This window comes from Aethalodelphis obliquidens, unplaced genomic scaffold, assembly GCF_003676395.1.
Source record: "Aethalodelphis obliquidens isolate GAN/ISIS:26980383/991018 unplaced genomic scaffold, ASM367639v1 scaffold25, whole genome shotgun sequence".
Lineage (NCBI taxonomy): Eukaryota > Metazoa > Chordata > Mammalia > Artiodactyla > Delphinidae > Aethalodelphis > Aethalodelphis obliquidens.
The window spans coordinates 15,846,945-15,871,603 of record NW_020837969.1 but is presented as its reverse complement, the minus strand read 5'-3'; positions in this window follow the sequence as shown (position 1 = coordinate 15,871,603).

Sequence of the window (24,659 nt, the reverse complement as noted above, 5' to 3'; positions counted from 1 at the left end):
CTAAGAATTTGTCCATTTCTTCCTGGTTGTCCATTTTATTGGCATATAGTTGCTTGTAGTAATCTCTCATGATCCTTTGTATTTCTGCAGTGCTAGTTGTTACTTCTCCTTTTTCATTTCTAATTCTATTGATTTGAGTCTTCTCCCTTTTTCCCTGGATGAGTCTGGCTAATAGTTTATCAATTTTGTTTATCTTCTCAAAGACCAGCATTTAGTTTTATTTATCTTTGCTATTGATTCCTTCATTTCTTTTCATTTATTTCTGATCTGATCTTTATGATTTCTTTCCTTCTGCTGACTTTGGGGTTTTTTTTTTTTCTTCTTTCTCTAATTGCTTTAGGTGTAAGGTTAGGTTGTTTGAGTTGTTTCTTGAGGTTGGATTGTATTACTATAAACTTCCCTGTTAGAACTGCTTCTGCTGCATCCCATAAGTTTTTGGTCATTATGTTTTCATTGTCATTTATTTCTAGGTATTTTTTGATTTCCTCTTTGATTTCTTCAGTGATCTCTTGGTTATTTACTAGTGTATTGTTTAGCCTCCATGTGTTTGTGTTTCTTACACATTTTTTCCTGTAATTGATATCTAGTCTCATAGTGTTGTCATCGGAAAAGATACTTGATATGATTTCAATTTTCTTAAATTTACCAAGGCTTGATTTGTGACTGAAGATGTGATGTATCCTGGAGAATGTTCCATGAACACTTGAGAAGAAAGTGTATTCTGTTGTTTTTGGATGGAATGTCCTATAAATATCAATGAAGTCCGTCTTCTTTAATGTCTCATTTAAGCCTAGGTTTCCTTATTTATTTTCATTTTGGATGATCTGTCCATTGGTCAAAGTGGGGTATTAATGGCCCCTACTATGATTGTTTTACTGGCGATTTCCCATTTTATGGCTGTTAGCATTTGCCTTACGTATTGAGATGTTCCTGAGTTGGGTGCATAAATATTTACAGTTGTTATGTCTTCTTCTTGGGTTGATCCCTTGATCATTATGTAGTGTCCTTCTTTGTCTCTTGTAATAGTCTTTATTTTAAAGCCTATTTTGTCTTATATGAGCATTGCTTCTCCAGCTTTCTTTTGATTTCCATTTGTATGGAATATCTTTTTCCATCTCCTCACTTTCAGTCTGTATGTGTTCCTAGGTCTGAAGTAGGTCTCTTGTAGACAGCATATATATGGGTCTTGTTTATGTATCCATACAGCCAGCCTATGTCTTTTGCTTGGAGCATTTAATCCATTTACATTTAAGGTAGTTATCGATATGTATGTTTCTGTTACCATTTTCTTAATTGTTTTGGGTTTGTTATTGTAGGGCCTTTTCTTATCTTGTGTTTCCTGCCTAGAGAAGTTCCTTTAGCATTTGTTGTAAAGTTGGTTTGGTTGTGCTCAGTTCTCTTAGCTTTTGCTTGTTTGCAAAGGTTTTAATTTCTCCGTCAAATCTGAATGAGATTCTTGCTGGGTAGAGTTATCTTGGTTGTAGGTTTTTCCCTTTCATTGCTTTAAATATGTCCTCCCACTCCCTTCTGTTTTGCAGAGTTTCTGCTGAAAGATCAGCTGTTAACCTTACGGAGATTCCCTTGTATGTTTTTGTTGTTTTTACCTTGCTGCTTTCAATATATTTTCTTTGTATTTAATATTTGATAGTTTGATTAACATGTGTCTTGGCATGTTTCTCCTTGGATTTATTCTGCATGGAACTCTCTGTGCTTCCTGGACTTGACCATTTCCTTTCCCATATTAGGGAAGTTTTCAACTATAATCTCTTCAAATATTTTCTCAGTCCTGTTCTTTTTCTCTTCTTCTTCTGCGACCCCTATGATTTGAATGTTGGTGCATTTAATGTTTCCCAGAGGTCTCTGACACTGTCCTCAATTCTTTTCATTCTTTTTCCTTTATTCTGCTCTGTGGTAGTTATTTCCACTATTTTATCTTCCAGGTCACTTATCCATTCTCCTGCGTGTTATTCTGCTTTTGATTCCTTCTAGAGAGTTTTAAATTTCATTTATTGTATTGTTCATCATTGTTTGTTTTCTCTTTAGTTCTTCTAGGTCCTTGTTAAAAGGTTCTTGTATTTTCTCCATTCTATTTCCAAGATTTTTGGATCATCTTTACTATCATTACTCTGAATTCTTTTTCATGTAGACTGCCTATTTCCTCTTCATTTGTTTGGTCTGGTGGGTTTTTACCTTGTTCCTTCATCTTCTGTGTGTTTCTCTGTCTTCTCATTTTGCTTAACTTACTGTGTTTGGGGTCCCCTTTTCGCAGGCTGCAGGTTTGTAGTTCCCGTTGTTTTTGGTGGCTGCCCCCAGTGGGTAAGGTTGGTTCAGTGGGTTGTATAGGCTTCCTGATGGAGGGGACTGGTGCCTGGTTCTGGTGGATGAGGCTGGATCTTGTCTTTCTGGTGGGCAGGACTGCGTCTGATGGTATGTTTTGGGGTGTCTGTGACCTTATGATTTTAGGCAGCCTCTCTGCTAATGGGTGGGGTTGTGTTCCTGTCTTGCTAGTTGTTTGGCATAGGGTGTCCAGCACTGGAGCTTGCTAGTCATTGAGTGGAGCTGGTCTTCATGTTGAGACAGAGATCTCTTGGAGAGCTCTTGACAATTGATATTCGTGGGGCTGGGAGGTCTCTTGTGGACCGATGTTCTGAACTCGGCTCTCCCACCTCAGAGGTAGTGGCCTGACACCTGGCTGGAGCATGAAGATGCTGTCAGCCACATGGCTTTGCAGAAAAGGGAGAAAGAAAGAAAGAGAGAGAGAGAAAGGGGGAGAGAGTGAGAGAGACAGAGAGAGAGAGAGAGAGAGATGGAGGGAGGGAGGGGGGAGGGAGGGAGGAAGGAAGAAAGGAAATAAAGTTATTAAAATAATTTTTTTAATTGTTAAAAATTAAAAAGTAATTAAAAGGAAGAGAGCAACCAAATCAATAAACAAATCTACCAATGATAATAAACTCTAAATACCAAACTGAGATAAACATAAGATCAGAAACAAATTAGATGCAAAAAGCAAACCCCAGGTCTACAGTTGCTCCCGAAGTCCACTGCGTCAATTTTGGGATGATTCGTTGTCTATTCAGGTGTTCCAGAGGTGCTGGGTACATCAAGTTGATTGTGGAGATTTAATCCACTGCTCCTGAGGCTTCTGGGAGAGATTTCCCTTTCTCTTCTTTGTTTGCAGAGCTCCTGGGGTTCAGGTTTGGATTTGGCCCCGCCTTGGTGTGTCGGTCTCCTGAGGGCATCTTTTGGGAAGTCTCAGGTCTTTCCAGCATTCAGTATGTGTTCTGTAGGAGTTGTTCCACATGTAGATGTATTTCTGATGTTTTTGTGGGGAGGAAGGTGATCTCCATGTCTTACCCCTCCGCCATCTTGAAAGTCTCCTTACACACTTTTAGATTGATGGATGTGTGCTTAAGGTATGAGATTAAGATTAAAAAAAACCTAAAAGATACCCAAACTTCTTTAAGGGAAAAAATTTTTTTTGGATAATTGTGGTTGGTTTTTTGTTGGTTAAAGGGAGGAACAGTTTTTACTGTGACACTGAGAGTGGAGTCAAATGATATAAAAGAGAATTGAATTGGCCACACATTCTTAAGAAAGGTGGTTTAAATACTGGAAGGGCCATGATACTCTTCGAGATCTGAATAAAGAGTTATACTCAATGCTGAGGAGACCCTATCCCCTTGCATTAATGAGAAAATGGAATATGGTTACAGGGAGAGGTACAACAGTAGCTGTCTTAGTCTCTTTGTGCTACTATAATAAATAGCTCAGACTGAGTAGCTTATAAACAATAGAAATGTATTGTTCACATTTCTGGAGGCTGCAAGTCCAAGACCAGGGTGCCAGTGTGGCTGGTGAAGGCCCTCTTTTGGGTCAAAAACGTCTGGTTGTATCCTCACATAGTGGAGGGGCCTGGGGAGCTCTCTGGAGCCTCTTTTATAAGGACACTAATCCCATTTGTGAGGGTGGACCCCTCCTCTTAATACCTGTACCTCCTAACACCATCACCTTAGGGGGTTAAGATTTCAACATATGAATATTGAGGGGACACAAACCCTCAGACAGTAGTAGCAGCTCATTAAGTGTACCACAGCTGGAGACTGGCTATGTTGCCCCCTGCACCAACCAGGTAACTCTTACAGATTGTAAAAACCTCGGTCACTTTCATAACCCTTGAGACTTTTCCTCAATCTGGATTCCCAAGGTCAATCTAATTTCTCATTGAAAAAGAGATTTTTTACTTTTCAAAAGTTTTTAATATCTGACATAGCTAAGTATGTAGCATTTAGGGATAAGGAGAGCTCCTTGAGTTGTCAAAATTCATTACATACAATGTATATTGTTATTCAGATTCATCATATTAACATTTTTATATAGTGCTGATTTATTATTGCTATTATTGAATTGACACTAAATGATCCAAGCATCTTTGATTTTTCCAATATTTGTAATTTTTCAGATTGCGTGACTGCTTTTCATGAATTTTTGTTCTCTTACTGCTTTCAGACCACTGTCATTTTTTTTGTCATTACATATGTATAGTCATTTGTATATAAAATGTTATATATGTTTGTATCTATATAGATATAGATATATACATATATATGTATGTGTATTCATTTCCTCTGAAAGGGGCTTTAACTTCATTGCAGCTTGGGCAACATTTTTACTGTGCCTATTTGAAATGATTTTAAAATAAGAATTAACATGATCTAAATGGGAACAAAATGTACTTTTTTTATAAGTAAAAAGCTTATGTTTCAATGCAAGCAATTTGTGAAGTGAATTTTGCCTAAAAGTTCTCCCTCTCTCTCACACACACACACACACACACACACACACACACATATTGATATATTTATATAGTTCTGCCCCACCACATATAGGGCAAAAGTTTGTACAGTAGTTACCCCCTTATCCATGGGGGGAAATGTTCCAAAACTCCCAGTGAATGCCTGAAACTGTGGATAGTACTGAATCCTATTTATACTATGATTTTTCCTATACATACCTATGGTAAAGTTTAATTCATTTATTAAGCACAGTGAGAGATTAACAATAGTAGTAAAATAGAACAATTACAACAATGTACTTTAATAAAAGTTATGTGAATGTGGTCTCTCTCACTCACTCCCTCTCAAAATATCTTATTGTACTGCATTACCCTTCTTCTTGTGATGATGTGAGATGATAAAATGCCTACATGATGAGATGAAGTAAGGTGAATAACATAGGCATTGTGTAGCATTAGGCTACTATTGACCATCTGATGATACCTCAGAAGGACTTGGATCATCTGTCTTGGGTGATCCAAAGAGCTTGAGGAGCAGTAGTTAATAGTCAAGGCATTCTTGAGTATAACATTTGAATTCATTATTTTCTCAAAAGACAAATTACATATAAGCATTAACTTTTATTTTGCTGTATTTAAATCATATCAATTTTTTTTGATTAGCATTTTTCCAGAAGACTTATTCTCCTGTATTTGAGTACCTTAAAAATTTAATAAATTTTAATTTGACTTTCATTAAGACATCAGGTACTTATTTTATTTATTAATAGTACTTGAGAGTAATATATCTATAAATACAAAACCATATATATTGTCATATATGTACATATATCTATATGTGTATATACATATATATGTAATGCTATCATTCTAAAGGGTCATTCAATAAAATAAACGTCATAAATGAACTTTTCTCCATGTGCTGTGTGATTTAAAAAACTACCTAGCTAAATGCATACAATTTATATACAGCTTATAGAATTTGTCAAGATATTACTTTTTCAATAAACTTAGCAAACTAGGGTTTAGGATACATTTATTTCAGAGTTGTTTTTTATTTAGTTAAAACACCATTGATCTGTTTATTTCAGTTTAGTCCAAGGTAAAAATTCATGAGAGATGCTCATTTTTGTTCTTTAGAAGTCAAATTATTCACTATTAATTGAAGTCAGTTTACTTTGTATAATTATACTTTTGGCAGTGAATGAACAAGAAATTACAAAGTTTGAAGCTGCTGCATAGTTAGAAGTTCTTTTAAACATCTGTGCTTTTAGAAAGAAATTATATGTAACCTTATTAGCTCATTTATTTGGACTTATACCATTACTCTGGAGAGAGAGAAATAGCTTTTTATGAAATTCATTTTGTCCTTTGCAATTTGAGGAATTTAGCAGTTAATGGAGTTTAAAAATAATGTAGGGCCTGAGGGAAAACAAAGATTTTTTTAGATTAACCTTATTAATAAAATTTTGATATAAGATATTTTCCAAATTACTCTTTCTTGTCATCATTATAGATGACTTTGCTTATTGAACCATAGTCTTAGCATATGATAATTTAGCATATGATAATTCTGAGTTTATATTAATTACATAGGTATATATAAAATCATTTGTACATAGAGATTTAAATCTTATTTTTCAGCTATAAAATGCTTAGGCTATATTTAAAGACTGAGAAAATTACTTGCATAAATAATTCATTTTTTAATATTTCTTAAGCTAAAATTTCTTTACAAAGTAGTTCATTTTTCACACATATTTACATTTCAGGAAAAACAAGCAATTAAATTTTTATCTATTATAATAATGAATATTTCAGTAAGCAAAAACGTTTTTCCTATTTGTTATTGTCGTTCTTTTATCGATACTAGTCTTAATGATATTAAAATGAATGCCCCCTGTGAGATTAAGATATCAACGCTAGCTTCTCACTAGTTCTCTTTCCATAATATAATGTTTTGATTTGTTTTTCAAAATTTACTGCTACAGACTTTAAAATTTAACTTTTGTGCTTTCATAATTATAGTGATATATCAAAGTAACTAGATGTCTGTCATCCAAAATGAGTTTGTACTTACAGGGTAAACTTAGAAAGCTGCATGAAATCTTTTGGAGTATATTTAATTTAGATGACAAATATGCAACTTGCTATTTTTTTTAAATCTAATTTCCTTTTGTACTTCAGTTGCTAAGATATTTGGAGAAGTAGATAGTGCATTCTAAACTGCAGGGCACATTTCTCACGTTTTTATTTTACATCCTGAATTGTCGACCTATTCAACCAGCGTGGTTAAATTGATTCTACACAAGGTTGCCATTTAAAAAGAGCAACAAGCTAATCCTGTTTAGTGTCTAAGCAGTAGTAATTTAGATGTATAGGGAAGTACATAATGTATTTCAAGAAATAACTTACCACAAGGAATTACTTAAAAACAAATAATGGCAATATAAAGTGACATTATATAACAAAAAATGTACCCTATTTTGCATACACAAATTTATATGGTTAGAAAAAGGAATAGTTCTCTAAATGGCAAAATTAATTTTCTACAGTTTTGGAATAAATCTCGGTGATTCTTTTTCTTCTTTTTAATGCTTTTAGCTAAATTTCATTTATCATTGTATATTATAGGTCTACTTGGCATCATATGAGTCAGAGTACTCACATGATATGAGGATACACAATTTCAATATCCGAGCACAGCATATTGATTTCTAATATCTGCAGATGCTAAGGCAGTGATGATGGCTTCTGAATTGCTGCCCTCAGTAAATCTACAAATCCATGGCTAATATTGTTAAAAGCACAGAGGGACATTATTGCCGAGACAACACTCTTCTGACTGCATTCACCTTATCTCAGCCTCATGTTATTTCATTTGCTCCCCATGCATCCGTGAGGTAGAGAGGAGCAATCTGCTTTTTAGAAGATACATTTTTGACATAATGAAATGTTCAAGTTTTTCTTCACTGAGCAACATTAAAAGGTACTTTACTTTAAAGGCTAATGTTTTCTTCACCAAGCCTCAGTGAAAGGTAATTTACCTTAAAGGGTAAAATTTTTAAGTTACGTATACCTAACCAGCTTTTTTTTTTTTTTTTTTTTTTTTGAACCAATAACCATATAGGCACACCTCAGGATTTGGTTCCAGATCACTTCAATAAAAGGAATATAATAATAAAGCAAGTCAAACACATTTTTTGGTTTCCCAGTGCATATAAAACTTATATTTACACTATACTGTGGTCTATTAAGACTGCAAAGCATTATGTCTAAAAAAACAATGTACATACCTTAATTTAAAAATACTTTATAGCTAGAAATGCTAACCATCATCTGACAATGCAGCGTTGCCACAAAGCTTCAATTTGTAAAAAAAATACTCATTATCTGTGCAATAAAACAAGGTATGTCTATATTTGCTTGAAAATAAGCATATTGATTTCTCAGATATCTGGGACATTTTGCAATTTGCCAAGCAAAGTATTTAAAAACTGTTTACTAGCTATATTAATATTAAAAGACTTAAATGTAAGAGTTGGCTATTATTCTATTAATAATCCTTTATCCAACAGATATTTTGATAAAGACTATGGCGTTTTTTCCCCCCTTATTCTTAAACCATGTTGTAGGGACACAAAAACCTTGTATATTAGTTCAGTCTCCTCAGAAGCAAATACCAAGCAGGATGAGACTTGTAACTTATGGGAGGCGGAGGGGACTGTGAATGATAAAGGAGGAGGGAACCAGCAGAGAGCCTCAGGACCAAGAAGCAGGTCTGGCACTTATGAAAGGGGAGAGAGAAGCAATGATTAGAGAGGAATAGCCTCAGACTGCAGAGCATTTCTAAAACAGTATCAGCCAGAACAGTAAGGGTCCCCCCCACGCAAAAACAAAAAAAAGTTCCATTGTAGAGCAGTTCCAGACCAGCCTGCAGTAGTACCCTTGCTGTTTCAGTTGCTGATGGGAGTAACCTGGGGAGAACATGGCCTCTGCATGAATGCAGTGAGAGACCCAGAGAGGAAGCACAGGGGCCATCAGTCAGCTGTGCCCCCTCCCACAGGTTCTTTTGAAGATTTGAGAGGCGTACTTCCATGACTGCCATTCTGGAAACATTATCAATAAGATGTTGCTATGTTAAGCAATAACTGTGAGGATGGGCCAATTTTTTTATTCGGGGTAAAAGAACATATGTCAAAGTATTATAAAAATCTCCTTTTTATTCTTTTTCCATTAAATATTCCTATAAATGCTAAGCAGTACATACACACATACACACAGAGGCAAGTTCTAAAGAACCAGAGTCATCCCTAGATGCCAGAAAATAAAAAACTCAGTCAAGTTGTAAGGGGGAAAGGTGTACTGATAACCGCAATGCTACATTGTGCCGTGGGGTGCCAGATCAGATATAGACCAGAGTGAAGGAGACTGAACTTTTAACAACACAAGGATTAGGTATGTTCTAGTGCTGCACAAAGCTAGGAATTTCCCCATAAAAATGATTTGTTCTTTGAATATCTCATTCCTTTTATGCCCTCCATTGTTTGTGATGAGAAGTCAGATGTTAGTCTTATTGGGGTTTCTTTTTATCTGACAGGTCACATTTCTTTGCAAGGTTTTGTCTTTGTCTTTCAACATTTTTACATGATTTGTCAGGGTGTAGATATATTTTTATCCTACTTGGAGTTCACTGACCCCTGTTGATGTGTAGACGAATGTTTTCTATCAACCTTGGGAATTTCCAGCCATTATTTCCTTGAAGAATTTTTTCAATCCTTTCTCCTGTCCTGCTACTCATATGATACATACATTGGTGAGTTTGTGTCCCACATTTTTCTGAGTGTCTATTTTTCTTCACTTTTCTTTTCTCTCTATTCTTCAGATTTCACAGTCTCTATCAATCAGCTGTTCAACTGATTCTTTCTTCTGCCAGTTCAAGTTTACTGTTGAATCCCTCTAGTAAATTTTCATTTCAGTTATTGTACTTTTCAACTTCAGAATTTCCATGTGGTTCTCTTTTATTTTTTAATAATTTCTATCTCTTTGTATTCACTACATAATGAAACACTGTTATACATTCCTTTACTTCTTAAGAGTCGTTTGCTTTAGTTTTTAAATGTATCTATAAAGGCTGCTTTGAAGTCTTTGTCTATTAAATCTAACATCTGGGCTCCCTCACAGGCAGTTCCTGTCACTTGCTTTATGTCTCCCTGTGTATGTGTCAGTTCCAGTGTCTTTGTATGTCACCTGTTTTCTGTTGTCATTGTTGAGAACTGGAGATTTATATTGCAGTAGCTCTTGATACTGATCCCCATCACCGAGGCTTTTTGATACTGATACTTGCTTGTTTATTTGTTTAACAACTTGGCTAGACAATTTCAGTGAAGTCTGTTTCACCAGGGTGAGAAGCCTCTGATGTACATTCTCAGAGCGCACAATCACCTAAGATTACAGTAGTTTCAGCAGGGCTCTTTCTGACCGTTTCCTTCCCGGTTCTCTCTGTTTTGCTCTCTGCCTTTATGGATGTAACACCCAGCTCTGAGGCTCCACTAATTTCTGGTTGATTGCTCTGTTGTTTTCAGCAATGCCTTGGAGCATAAATCATTTCACAGTCTAATTCAAATAAATATGGGCCTCATTGTTGGGATACTTTTTAAGGTCAACTTTTGTGGTTTGTTTTGACCCCAGGAGAGCTCTTTTTAGCAGTCTCTTTCCATGGTGCTCTCCAGCAAAGGAGCTGTCCTGTGGTTTAGCTTGCTGCTCTCATGGGATTTACCACCTTCTATTAACTGTTTACTGCTAAAATCTCCATTATTTTCTCCAGCCTCCTTAGCCTTGAATTTACCACACTCTGTTGCAAATAAAGTCAATTTCTTCAAGGAGAGCACCAAAGCTCTCTGTTCTTATAGGCTGCCTGCCTCTCTCCTTGGGTAAAATCCCCAACTCACTGTTCTGGAGCTGGGATCAGGATAGTCGATCTGCTTCTCTTGAAGTGACCTGCCTGCTTTTCCAGTGGAGACAATAGCCTCTGATCTCTTAAGCTTGCCTCTCCCCACATTAAAATTACATCCTATAAAGGATCTGAAGCTAGAGCAACTGGGGCCCTAGAATTCTTGATCTGCCAATCCTGGGGCAGACTCTCAATCCTGTGAGTGTAAGCTAGGAGGAAGAGGGTTGCTGACATCTTGGCTGCACTCACCTGGTATTTAGCCTTTGCCACATAGAGCTGGGTTGGGGTGGGTGGTGAGAAATGCTGGTGGCCTGCCCCTCCTAAGGAGATACCAAAACCATAGGCTCAGAGCTAAAGGGAGAAGAAGCACCACTTTTTTGGCCACATCTTTCCGGAGTGGAAAGGGGAGAAATGTGATCAAGAAGAAAGGAAAAGAGGGTTTGAACTGTTTCTGAGTTGTTTATTTAAAAATAACTGAAGCAAATATGTAAATGTTCACATTTGTTAAAATTTCCTAGTGCGTATGTCCTATTCTCTCTACTTTTCTATTTTAAATAATTCATTAAAAAAACTCACGAAAATACAAATTTATCCTGATCCTCAACATTATTATTTCTCAGTGGGTTTTTTTTTTTTTTTTTCCTTTGTGGTACGTGGGCCTCTCACTGTTGTGGCCTCTCCCGATGCGGAGCACAGGCTCTGGACGCACAGGCTCAGCGGCCATGGCTCACGGACCTAGCCACTCCGCGGCACGTGGGATCCTCCCGGACCGGGGCACGAACCCGTGTCCCCTGCACCAGCAGGCGGACTCTCAACCACTGCGCCACCGGGGAAGCCCTTTCTCAGTGTTTTATATGTAATATATCTAACTATAGTCATTGGATTATAGGGTAAACATTTTTCTATAGGAAGAAAATAATTGATCAGTTTCTATCTTAACCTCCTGGAGGCAAAAGAATGTACAATACTATTCATTTTCCCTTCTGGAGAAAAAAAATTACTTTAACTTTCTATCAACAGATTTTAGACGATTTGAAAGCCGTCTTGACAATTCCCAGAAGACTTGACATTCTATGACTTGGTTTGATGAATATTACCTTGCTGCTAAATTCCTGGAAGAGTTATTGAGACTCTTTTGCAGGCAGCTGAAGACTTAATAAAATCAAATAATACATACTGAATTTTGTAGCTCTAAAACTTTTAGAGTTTGATGTCTTATAACTGAATTTCTGTAGCTCATTGGGACTTGGATTACTTTTGACTCAATTGTGAAAGGCGTCTTTAATTGTTAGGAGTTGGAGAGATTCCTTACCCTAATCGACTCAGTTGTCCCCAGGAGGAGTTTCTTTCAGAAGTTAAATTGTGATATAATTTTTTTTTTTTTAATTAAAAAATTTTTTTTTTTTTTTTTTTTGTGGTACACGGGCCTCTCACTGTTGTGGCCTCTCCCGTTGCGGAGCACAGGCTCCGGACGCGCAGGCTCAACGGCCATGGCTCACGGGCCTAGCCGCTCTGAGGCATGTGAGATCTTCCCGGACCGCGGCACGAACCCGTGTCCGCTGCATCGGCAGGCAGACTCTCAACCGCTGCACCACCAGGGAAGCCCAATACTGTAGCTTTTTAAATTGGTAGAGTAATATAACTTTTTCTAAATTTTTACCTTTTTAAAGTGTTTTTTAGCTCTTACTGACTCCTTACTTCATATAATGCTTACAACAACTTGTTCATTTCCAAGAAGTTTTCATTTTGATTTGAAATTAATTGAATATATACAATAGGAGATAATTGACATTTTTATACTATTGAGCCTTCCAATCTATTTAAGAATTTTTAGAAGTTTCTCAATAGTGTACAGGGATATTGGACTTTTAAAATATTTATTTTATTTATGTTATTTCCAGTTATTTGGTTAATTTTAGAGTATTTAAAATTATACCTTTTATGGACATTGTTATTTTTATATAATTTCAAACTTACAGAAAAGTTGCTTTAATAGTCAAGGAACTCCCATATACCCTTCATTCAGATTTGCCAGCTTTTTTATATTTGCGTAATTCTCTCTTTCCCTTCTTCTCTCATATTATTTTTTTCTGAATCTTCTGCAGTCTACATTCAAATTTCACCAGTTGGTCCAATAACATCTTTTACGGTACTTTTTCCTAGTTCAACATCTACTTGAGGATAATGCATTGCATTTATTGTAATGTCTCTTTTTTCTCCTTCAATATGAAGCAGTTTTCCTGCTTTTTTTCTTAACCTTGGCATTTTTGAAAAATGAAGGCCAGGAATTTCAGTTATTCTGTAGAATTTTCTTCAATTTTGATTTATCTACTGTTTCCCCATTATTTGTTTTAGTTTGCAGGAGTTTTGAGGAGGGGTAGTGGAGTTAAGGTGGCAGGTTAGGGAATGCCAAGCAGTGTGTTCTTCTCAGTGAATCATAAAGAAAGCACATGATGTTGGTTTATCCCAATTTTAGTAACATTAACTTTGGTCACTAGATTCAGGTGATGTCTGTCAGCTTTTCCACCAGAACATCTATTTTTTTGCTTTCTAATTAATACGAAATTTATGGGACGATACCATGTAAATGTTCAGTCCTTCATCAAACTTTCTATTTTTACTATTTTCACATACATTGGTAATTTTGTAAATCCATTTCTTCTTCCATATTTGTTAGTTGGTATTCTTCTGTAAGAAAGACTTTTCCCTTCTTTACCATTTACCTACTTATTTATTCATTCATTTATTTATATCAGCATGGACTTGTGGATTCACATTTTATTTAATTGGTTATATTCCATTACTATTATTATTTATTTTCATATTCAGATTGTCTCAGATTCAGCCAGTGGAAGTCTTTAATCTGTGTATTTTCACAGGCCTCTGTCATTTTTTGAGAACTTCCTTAACATTCAAGAATCATAGAATGTCCCTGACTCTTCTTGTACTCTTCATGCCTCAGTTCTGGAATCAGCCCTTTCTTCAGGGAGCCCAGATTTCTCTTCATGAAGGATATTATTTATAAATAAAGATTTGGGCAATAGGAAGGTTCATGGGTCTAAGCCCCCTGAGGGGAGAGGACCAGGAAATATATTTGTATATACAACCTCTACATTTATTATTGTGTCTATCAATTATCTATTTCTCTTTCTCTACCTATATATAAATATATGTGTGTGTGTTGCCTGTACACAAAATTCATACATTCATATGTATGCTATGTGTTTATGTACAAACATTATGTAAATTTGAGTCCCTTCTTTATATTTATAAGTCCCCTTCCTTGACAGTGAGTATTCTGATTCCCATTATACTCAGTGAATTTATTCATTTCACAAGCCTGAATATAGAAAGTAGTTTCAGAATTGTTAATAAAGACCATCACCAAAAGCAAACCTACTAACTAGAATCAATATTTGTTTAGAGTTCTTTCTTTTCTTCTTCTTTTTTTTTTAGGTAAAATGTACCTATAAAATTCATAAATTTTAAGTACACAATCCGATGAGTTTTGGCAAATAGATATCCTATCCCTAAGATATAAAACATTCTATCTCGCAAAAAATTCCCTCATGCCCTATCCCAGGCAATTTCTCCATACTCTGACCCTCATACACACACACACGTGGAAATGTGTGTGCATCTATGTATAACTACATTTTAAGAGGTGACATTTCCAGGGTTGTTGTTGAATATCCTGACTGACGAGGTCTCTGCACCCTGTGTGATAAAAACCTGAACGTCTAAAGCCACAATTGCACAGTAAATTCAATATTATATTGTTTCAACTGTCTTTTATTGGAATTCTGTGATTGAATATATATGATGTTAAATTTTTTATTCAGTTATTCGGGAGAAGATCAAGTTTTAGCGTTTTAGAGTGTTCAAATGAGCTAATAAGATTATTTCTTAGTTTGGTATGCAATGGTATTTAAACATACCTGGTTAATGAAGCTAACTCACCTTTGAAAAAATTTCAGTGGACATAAATCTGTCATTTATTACATAGTTAAAGAAGAGTAACTCTATTAAGTCAGGTTATACATCATGCCCTATATTCTGCTTGTTATGCCAGGATGGAAACTGTTATATGTATATAATGCCAATCACTAATTGGCTCTTCTGCCATTGACTGTTGTAGGTGGTGTTCAAGCAAAAGATCTTAGAGTACACCTGTCATTTTTTTTTCATCAGACCCAAACCTGGAGTGTTGGTATGCAAGCATCATCTTTAGTGTCTCTCTCACCTTTTGTGAGTGCTTACATACTTCTCCTTGACCCTCTCTTTTTTTCTTGCCTAGTGTGTTTATTCTGTAGCTGCTGTTACACCTTGACTCCTGCCTTTTCCAAATGTCCCCACCCACACAAAACAGATCCATTCTTTGGGAGCACACTTAAAGTCACTAGTCAAGTTATACAACAGGTTACTCAAGACGATATTCTAGTTAAATATGTCAGCTAGTGTTCTGTAAAAAGAAAAAAATATTAAAAATTGAATACAAGGCAATAGAAATTTACAAAACTGTTTGAGATGCAAAGGGCAAAAGTTACAAAGGCTGTTTTAGAAAATTCCAAACTGCTAGAACTGCAGCACTGAAGTGGTTAATTCAGTGGAGGGTGCTTGAAAGTTGTGGACAAGTTCCCATATCTGCCATCTGCTGATGCTAGCTCATGTCCCTGCAGATACTACCAAAAGTAGTGGGTTTTTCTTCTCTTTTATCTTTCAGATATCATATGCTAACTCACATTGCTGAAATCTAATGACAGCACTGCTGGCAACAGAGTTAGAAAAGCCTTACTCTCTGTTGGGTATCAGGGGAGAGACTAAAGGGTGGAGATGTTACTTAGCATCAGCAAGTATATCTCACATAGTAGACTTTTATATACCTCGCCTCAAATTATATTTTCATTTTGAAAGCAGTCTATTATTTTAATCCATGGAGATTTGGTCATGTAGTCTTATAAGCTGAGATGAACCAGTTGCCATATATGGTTTCCTTAGTGAATCAAATTAACTATTAACTAGGTTTTAAGCTCCCTATCAGTATTTTTATTTCTATAGGACTTGTCTATAGGACTTGATACCACCAGATGTCATTTTAGTTTTTTGTATCAAGTTTAATGGGAAAGTCTTGTTATTTAACTTTAGAATAATGAAAAATAATATTCAGGACCCTAAATGCCATCTTTCCTGAGGAATATTTATTAGCAAATGGATTAGATTAGAAAACACAAAATGATGTTTTAAGAAGAATGTCAGACTCAGGTGATTACAGTGGTTTAGTTAAAGGTGTGGCACATGAGGATAAACTTATAAAATTGTGCTAAATGAAGAGATTAATTTATGACTGGTAAAGACAACTATAAGCTTAGAATCATTAGCACAAATTGTCTAATTCCAAGATGCAGTGTCTGCTCAAGTGGAGGCACAATTAGTGGACAGCAACTGGCCACAGTACCCAGGTCAGCAATTCAGATCCTGCAAGGTCTGTCAGTAAGGACATTTTCATTAAAACTATAGATCAAGGGTTCAGGGGCAGAAGTAATAAGTCTCTGGGTGCACAGGTAAAGAGGGCAGAATATAAGACCCTGATATAATATATAAAGTAAGAGTATGGTGTTGGTGAATTAAATGCACAGAACCTTATTCTGAAAGAAAATAACTTATCAGAAGTACCTTCAAAATAAAAAAGGAGGAAAGAGTGTGATCACAATTGCTGGGAAATTACTCTTCCAATGTCAGAGCAGGTGAGAAGGGAAGTCACCTTGATGCTGAATCACAGAGAAGCTAACTTCAGCTTCTTCTTAACAAAAAAGTTGGATTGTCTCAAATTCCTTGCAGGATATATAAAACTCTTGTTAGAAGACTGATGATGGTGGACATGAGAGGCAAATGAGATTGTTATACGTAATCCACACAAAGGAAGAAAACTAAGATGTTGATTATATAATGACAAAGGGTATGAATTTGGGTGGCACATAGACCTGAATTTTCAACTGGGGTGTCTTACGCAGATTACTTAAACTTTTTGAGCTTCATTGTTATAACATCACTTCACAGAGTCTTTCTAAATTTAAAATGATATGACATATGTAAATCATTTACCATGGTGCCTGGCACATAGACAGAATTTAATAATTGTTATTCATAATAATAACAACGTAATGATTTTGCTAAGATAATTATTGAATTATTGAAATTATCAGTTAGGATGAAAAATAGTTTATTTTTTAAAATAAGTGAAACAATGCACTGGTGAAGTTAATTATAAAAGCTGTTATTATTCATTATAGTTTCTTTAAGCAGAGGAATATTTATTAAAATAATATAGGTGAAAGACCAGTGAACTGAAAACTACAAAACATTAAGGAAATAAATTGAAGAAGACACAAAATGTGAAAAGATATTCAGTGCTCAGGGATTGGGAGAATTAACATTGTTAAAATGACAATATTACCCAATCAGTCTAGATTTTAAACCCTATTACAAAGCTATAGTAATTAAAACTGTATGGTATTTGCATAGAAACAGACATATATCGATGGAACAGAAGAGAGAGCCCATAAATAAACTCACTCCTAGATGGTCAATTTATGATAAAGGATCCAAGAACATACAATGGGAAAAGGAGAGTCTCTACAGTAAATGGCATTGGGAAAACTGGACAGCCACATGCAAAAGAATGAAACTGGACCACTGTCTTACACCATAGATTAACTCAAAATGGATTAAAGACTTGAACGTAAATCCTGAAACCATAAAACTTCTAAAGAAAGCACAGACATTAAGGTCCTTGACACTGGTCTTGGCAATGATTTTTTGAATCTGACACAAAATAAAAGCAACAGAAGCAAAAATAAACAAGTGGGACTACATCAAACTAAAAAATTTCTGCATGGTAAAGGAACTGTCAACAGAATAAAAAAGCAGCCTACCAAACTGGAGAAAATATTTGCAAATCATATATCTGAAAATGGGTTAATACCCAAAGTACGTAAAAACTCATATAACTCAATAGCAAAAAAAGCAAAACAAAACAAAAGTTTGATTCAAAACGGGGCAGAAGGTCTGAATAGACATTTTTTTCAAAGAAGACATACAGATGACCAACAGGCACATGAAAAGATGCTCAGCATCACTAATCATCAGGGAAATGCAAATCAAACCACAATGAGGGGCTTCCCTGGTGGAGCCGTTGCAGGGGACGCGGGTTTGTGCCCCGGTCTGGGAAGATCCCACATGCCGTGGAGCGGCTGTGCCCGTGAGCCCTGGCCGCTGAGCCTGCGCGTCCAGGGCCTGTGCTCCGCAACGGGAGAGGCCACAGCAGTGAGAGGCCTGCGTACCGCAAAAAAAAAAAAAAACACAATGAGACAGCACCTCACACTTGTCAGAATGGCAGTCATCAAAAAGACGAGATAACAAGTGTTGGTGAGGATGCGGAGAAAAGAGAACCCTCAGGCAGTGTTGGCAGGAATGTAAATGGGTGCAGTCACAATGGAAAACAGTATGAACATTCCTCAAAAAAATTAAAAAATAGAACTGTTACATGATCCAGAAATTCCACTTCTAGGTATTCATCCAAAGAAAATGAAAACACTAACTTGAATAGATATCTGCACCCCCATGTTCGTTTCAGCACTATTTATAATAGCCAAGATACGGAAACAACCTAAGTGTCCATTAATGGATGGATAGATACATACACACACACACAAAAGAATATTATTCAACCATAAAAAAGAATGAAATCTTGCTATGGATGGACATTGAAGGCATTATGCTGAGTGAAATAGGTCAGACAGAGAAAGACAAATACCGTAAGATCTCTTTTAAATGTGAAATCTAAAAAAAAAACAAGCTCATAGGCACCAAGAATTGATTAATTGTTGCCACAGGCAGAGGGTGGGTGTGGGAGAAATAGTCAAGGGGATCAAAAGATAAAATTATATAATTTATTATAATAATAAATTAAATAATATTAAAATAATTTTTAAGTGTTAAGCTGCTATATCAAAAAGCAATATAAAGTTTTTGTTCGCATGAGTCTAATAGGGACCATGTGACTACTTACACCTTGCAGGCATCACAAGAAAGATAAAGAGAGCAATAGGATCATTATGGGCGCTCTGAAGAGTCAGGCTTATGAGGGGACCACATCAATTCTATGGAACTAATGGAACTGCATTCCATTAGTCAGAATTCAATCACTTATCCACAACATAACCACAACAGAGGCTGGGAAATCTAGTCTTCCGTGCCTAGGATGAGGCAATGTTTTATTTATTTTACCTTATTTTATATTTAGTTCAATTTTGGGTTTGCACCTCAGACTTCAGTAGTCACCCACGATGGGCTTCTCAGCAGCATTGATTTCAACAAACCTCATTTTTTTTTCTGTTTGAATTCTATGACCATATTAAATGGTCATTTTTTAAAAATTGAAGTATGGTTAATTTACAATGTTGTGTTGAAGTATACAGCAAAGTGCTTCAGTTATACATATATATGTGCATATATATATATTTTTTCAGATTATTTTCCATTACACATTATTACAAGATATTGAGTATAGTTCCCTGTGCTATACAGTAGGTCCTTGTTGTTTATTCTATATATAGCATATAGTGTATATGTTAATCCCAAACTCCTAATTTATCTCCCCTTACCCCGACTCCTGCTATCCCCTTTGGTAACCATAAGTTTCAACAAACCTCATTTTTATCTTGGATGCATGTTCTTTTAATAGGTTGATAGAAATAAACTCTCCTCCCTGAATTCCTGTTCTTTCTAATCTTGTCCTTTTATCAGAAATAATCACTCAGTTATTCACCTCTTATCAAACTGTCATTTTATTCTAGATTCTAGAACCTTGTTCCATTACATACCTCACATTGAAAGGGACTTAGAGATATTGCCTCAGGAAATCTCTATACAATTAAATATCTTCATGGCTCTTTATGTTTTATAGATGTAGTGGTTGTGACCTAGAGAAATTAAGCAACCCAGGGAAATCTGACTAGGGAACCCCACCCTCTTATCCTCTATTTCTTTTTGGAGGCCCCCTAACTCAGCATTTTGAAACTATTTTTCATTGAAATTGGCCTTCAGTGCTTGCTTAGTGGGCAGTAATTTAAATCCTTTTTTTTTTTTTTCCTTTTTTTACAAAGCATCTCAGGGAATGTCATTTGCATTATGGCCAAACTAGCATTCTTACAGCAGCAAGCCTTAAAGGAAAAAGCACTTAGACTTTATTATTTTTATTGTTCTGAACCTCATAACCAAGGATTTTTCTGTAGTAGTCTTCTCTGCTGTTATTTCTCATACTCAACTTCATTTGCAATGAAGACTACATATGTAACTAGTATTTGTTCCTTCTATGATCTCTTATGAATAAACAATGAAGGATTTACTCAGTTTTCAAATTTACACTTCAACTATTTTCTTCCCAATGTTATTCAGGGCAACCAAAATATAGGCTAATTTTTTTTAAATGTCCACAACATATTTCTTCGACCTACTATGATCACTGCAACTATGTTAAATGAGGGCAAGATACCTTAAAGAGAAGCTATTTTCTACTTAACTCTGTATGGCTAAACTAATCAATGGGAGTAGTGTTAACATGAGCTTTTCTTACTTAATAAATATGAATTTATGTGTCATAATTAAGTGATTTCAATATCCTTTGAAGCTTTTTGCAGACCACTCTACCATCTCCATCCTATGGCTCCTGAAATACTTGAGTAAGATAAGATGTTCACTGATTATGAGCAAATACTCTGAAGATTTTATGCTAATTTGACAGTGTCATTTAATCCTATTGATTAGGGTTTCCTGAATTAATGTTTCCTCAAATCCATGTCACTGAAAAATGAAATCTGGTTTCAGCAATACCAAAAAGCATCCCCTATATAATTGTTATTCCATAGGTGGGTTCAATTCTTACATATAGTTATCATGAATGTTTAATTGATTTTAATTTGTATGATTGCTGTAACGAGCAATATTTACAGGATTACCTTATGGGATTAAATTTGCATTTTTATATCTGTTTCAAGCTGAGAAGATGATGTGATATTTCTTTTCACAATTACTCATTTGTTTTAAAATTGCTTTAAATATTCTCTTATGAGCTAAGAACTGATTCCAATTGTGTAAATTAATGAGTCTCAACACAATTGATTCAGTGTCTCTGAGCAGCCCAGAAGTATACTGAGTGTCTACTGCATGTTGACTTTATTTGTAAATGGCAAAACTATCTCGATTTTATAATAAAATTTATTTGAGCTTAGGTCTCTTAAAAGTGTTAAAGGCAAAGTTTTGGATATGCAAGAAAAAAGAGTAGCTCTGAACCAAGGTATTTATTATGATTAACAAAATAGATCACTTCACTAATTATAAATTCTAAGTCATTTAAAGCTCTTTAGTTTATTTAGCTATTTACTTATTTCTTAATGCTATAAAAATGATTTCATGAAGCATAAAGCTGGCAATTAGTTAAGTAGCATAGTTTTCTTTAGGATTTTAATCCTCTCATAAAACAAAAGAAATAAAAAACGAAGCCTGAAACACCAGTAAAATCGTTTCAGTAGTAACAGCAAGCATTCATTGCTGTGTTACAAATAATAAGCCATCAGGGGACAAGGAATTATGTAGATTCATAAAAATCAAGTCCAGACTGTATAGGTAAGCATCCAACTTGTGTGTGTGTGCGTGTGTGTGTGTGTGTGTGTGTATGTGTATTTTCTTATTAGGTTGTTCAGTTCCTTTATTTTTTTAAAAAGACTATTAGTTTACACTTAGGAGAAAGTCATAGAACATATGCAGTATAAAAACTTCTCTTTTTAGAGCATAATCATAAAGCACAGCTTTATTATTCATGCTTTAATTTCAGACATTCACCTATATTTCAGATTTAAAGGAAACCCTCTAAAGCATGAAAACCTAAAAACACCTTTATTGGAGGGCTTTTATAAACTTTTCAGGACTGTCTACATGAATTTTTATCAATATTGATAAACCACTTGAAAGCCTTTGGTTATTTAGGATTATTTTATTTAGGTAGAGCACATTGCTAATCTCTGTAGGACATCTTGATGACTGTGTTTCAGAGGCCCTTGAATAAAAGCCAAAGTAAAATGGGATTGAGGGTGGTAGTGGTGTCAGGGAAATAGAAAAGTATCACCCTGAGAATTGCTAAGTGCTAAGTGTCAGGGCAGCATAAAGTGTATGTTGGGTAACATGGGCCAGGATCTACATCGGTATCTGTAGTGAGTGAAATGCAGCAACTGTGAAGACAGATCTGTTGATGCCTAAAAGACCACACACTCGGAGAGGTGGTGAATTTTTCAGAGGGCTTTGTTATTCCAGCTGGGCACCAAGAATAGTTTATAAGCCCTCACATATATCAGTTTACCTTATTGAGCCTGAAATTTCTAAGCTATGAAATAGTTGATCTTTGTAATCCAGCAGCTATGAGAGATGATTGTCCAAAAATCACTTGGATTATGCAATGCTGGTTTTAAACTGTATTAAGACCTATGAGGTTTTTGAAGACTAAGGGAGTGAATGTGGCATTAATTGTCTGAGTCACAATTGATGGGCCAAGACAAACTGGAAGAGAGTTAGACCTTGTAAGGCACTAAAGTCAGCCCAGCTGTATAAAACAGATACCTTGAAAATGTGTGTGTTAAACTTAGTCTCTAAAAGTAAAATGGCTTTTAATCACTTTCTTTCAGTGAATCTCATATTAAAGCAAAAGGAGATCTACTTTCTTCTTGTAGAAATAAATCATGCAAACCTGAAGTTTGATAGATTCTGGTTTGCTTAATTAAGGTTAGTACAAGCTCAGAATTCCTTATCCAGTAGCCTTGATACCAGTGTCTTATAGATTTTAGAAAGGCAATAATGGGTATATATCGTATATTAAGTAATACCTCAGGGTCCTGGGCAACACGCTACTTCTAACATTAATATTTATGCAATGAAATATATTAGTATTTATAGTAGTTGGGACAAAGACCAAGAATAGCTTAATGCCAGATTGGAATAGGTTTTGTTGCCCTAATTTGCCACAAATTTATTAAGGTATGTATGACTTACAGATCTTTTAGATATTGGAATTACAGACCTGCAATTATTCAAGTTAGTCATTTATGGGTACAAAGTTTCTCCACTTTCTATTTCTAAAGCAACATGGAGGGAATGTAATGTAATTTCATGAACACTGAAAGGACTCTGCAAAAGAAAATTCTGACCCTCAAGTGACAGTAGAGATGGCTTAAAAACAATCACCTTTGGAAAGATATAAGATTGATTTAAATTCCCTCCAAAGTATAATTAGCTAATATAAGTTCATTTCCTGAGAATGTTTTGATAATGAGGTCAGGTGCTTTAAGGGTATTGGAATGAGGACAAGTAAAGAGAAATTTTCTTTAAAATTTGGATTACACTAAGTTAACCATCTCCTTGTCTGAACCCATTCTAATATTTCCCCCTACAATTTTTGCCTTATAAGTCATGTCAAGGAATTTAAATTGTATTCTACTTGTAATGGGAATTCATGGAAACCTTAAGCAGGAAAGTGATCAAATAAATCAGATCCACATTTTACAAAAAGCACTGCCATCACTGTAGAGAAAGGAGGAAAGAAAAATTGGAGGGAAGGAGGCTAATTAAGAGGCCACTGCAAAAATGTAAGTAAGGTTTGATGGTTTAGAACTGCCAAATATCAACATTTTAAAACTATGTTTGAGGCAGAACTGACACAACTTAATGCTTGTTTTGATATGAGGAATGACATAGGAGTTGAAAATGGCTCCAAGATTTTTAATTGAATGGTGGTAACTTTCACTGAAATAGAACATAAAAGGTGGAACAATTGTGTGTGTTTTGGAGGGAGTAGGAGTGGAAGTGAGATAATGGGCTCAGTATTGGGCACGTTGGGTTGGAGGTTTCTGTGTAGTACCCAAATGGAAATATCCATCAGACAGTTAGCTATAAGACTTGAACATTCAAGGGAGATATATAGACTAGTCATGTAAATATTTTCTCAGGAATATATCAGTGCTAAATGTAGCTCAGGGAGAATGTAAAGTATGAGGTGAACACTAAGACCACCATTAATTACAGTTTGGTTTCAGAAAGAGGCACCCACAAAGCAGACTGGAAAGAAGGGGTCAGATTTTTAGGAGGAAAACCAAGAATGCACAGTGGCTTGTATAATAAAGTAAAAGAATGTTTCAAAAAGATCATATTGTTAGGTGAAGAAATTAGCTACTTGTAGAAAAGAGGGTGAAACATTTACTGGATATAATAGCAAGGAGCTCATTAACAGCCATTGTGTAGCAGCTTCACGGAGTCATGGGCAGAAGACAGACTGAGAAGCGTTGAAGAAGAGTTAGTAAAAAAGTTTGGTGTGAAGGTGAAAAGAGAGATAGCACAGTAGCTGTTCAAAAGAGAAAAAAATCACATAGACTTGAGCTTGTTTAAGAAAGAAATTAATATAGAGAGGAATATTGAAAATATATGAAAGACAAAGAGTAAAGTAGGACAGAGTTCCCTGCGAGGGAAGACATTCAGGAAATTGTATAGGTTTGGTTACAAAGAGTTCACGGTTTATGGCTTCTATTTTCTCCAAGAAATAGGAGCTGAGAGAGAAAGGAGGCTGTAGATAGATGTATGAGGTTTGAAGTGACAAGAGGATATTTGAAATAGCAATGGTGAAAAATGAGTGAACTGACTAGGAAAACATAAGAATTAATTCCAATATTGAGTTTTTCAATGGAAGTTGCAGACTGAAATGTGGTGGCCTAGGACTATCAATCTGTACAATTAATTAATTTTTATTTAGCAGGACCACCAAGGAAGAACAATGGTGATTGCTATATGTGGGAGATGACAAGATATTCAAACCAA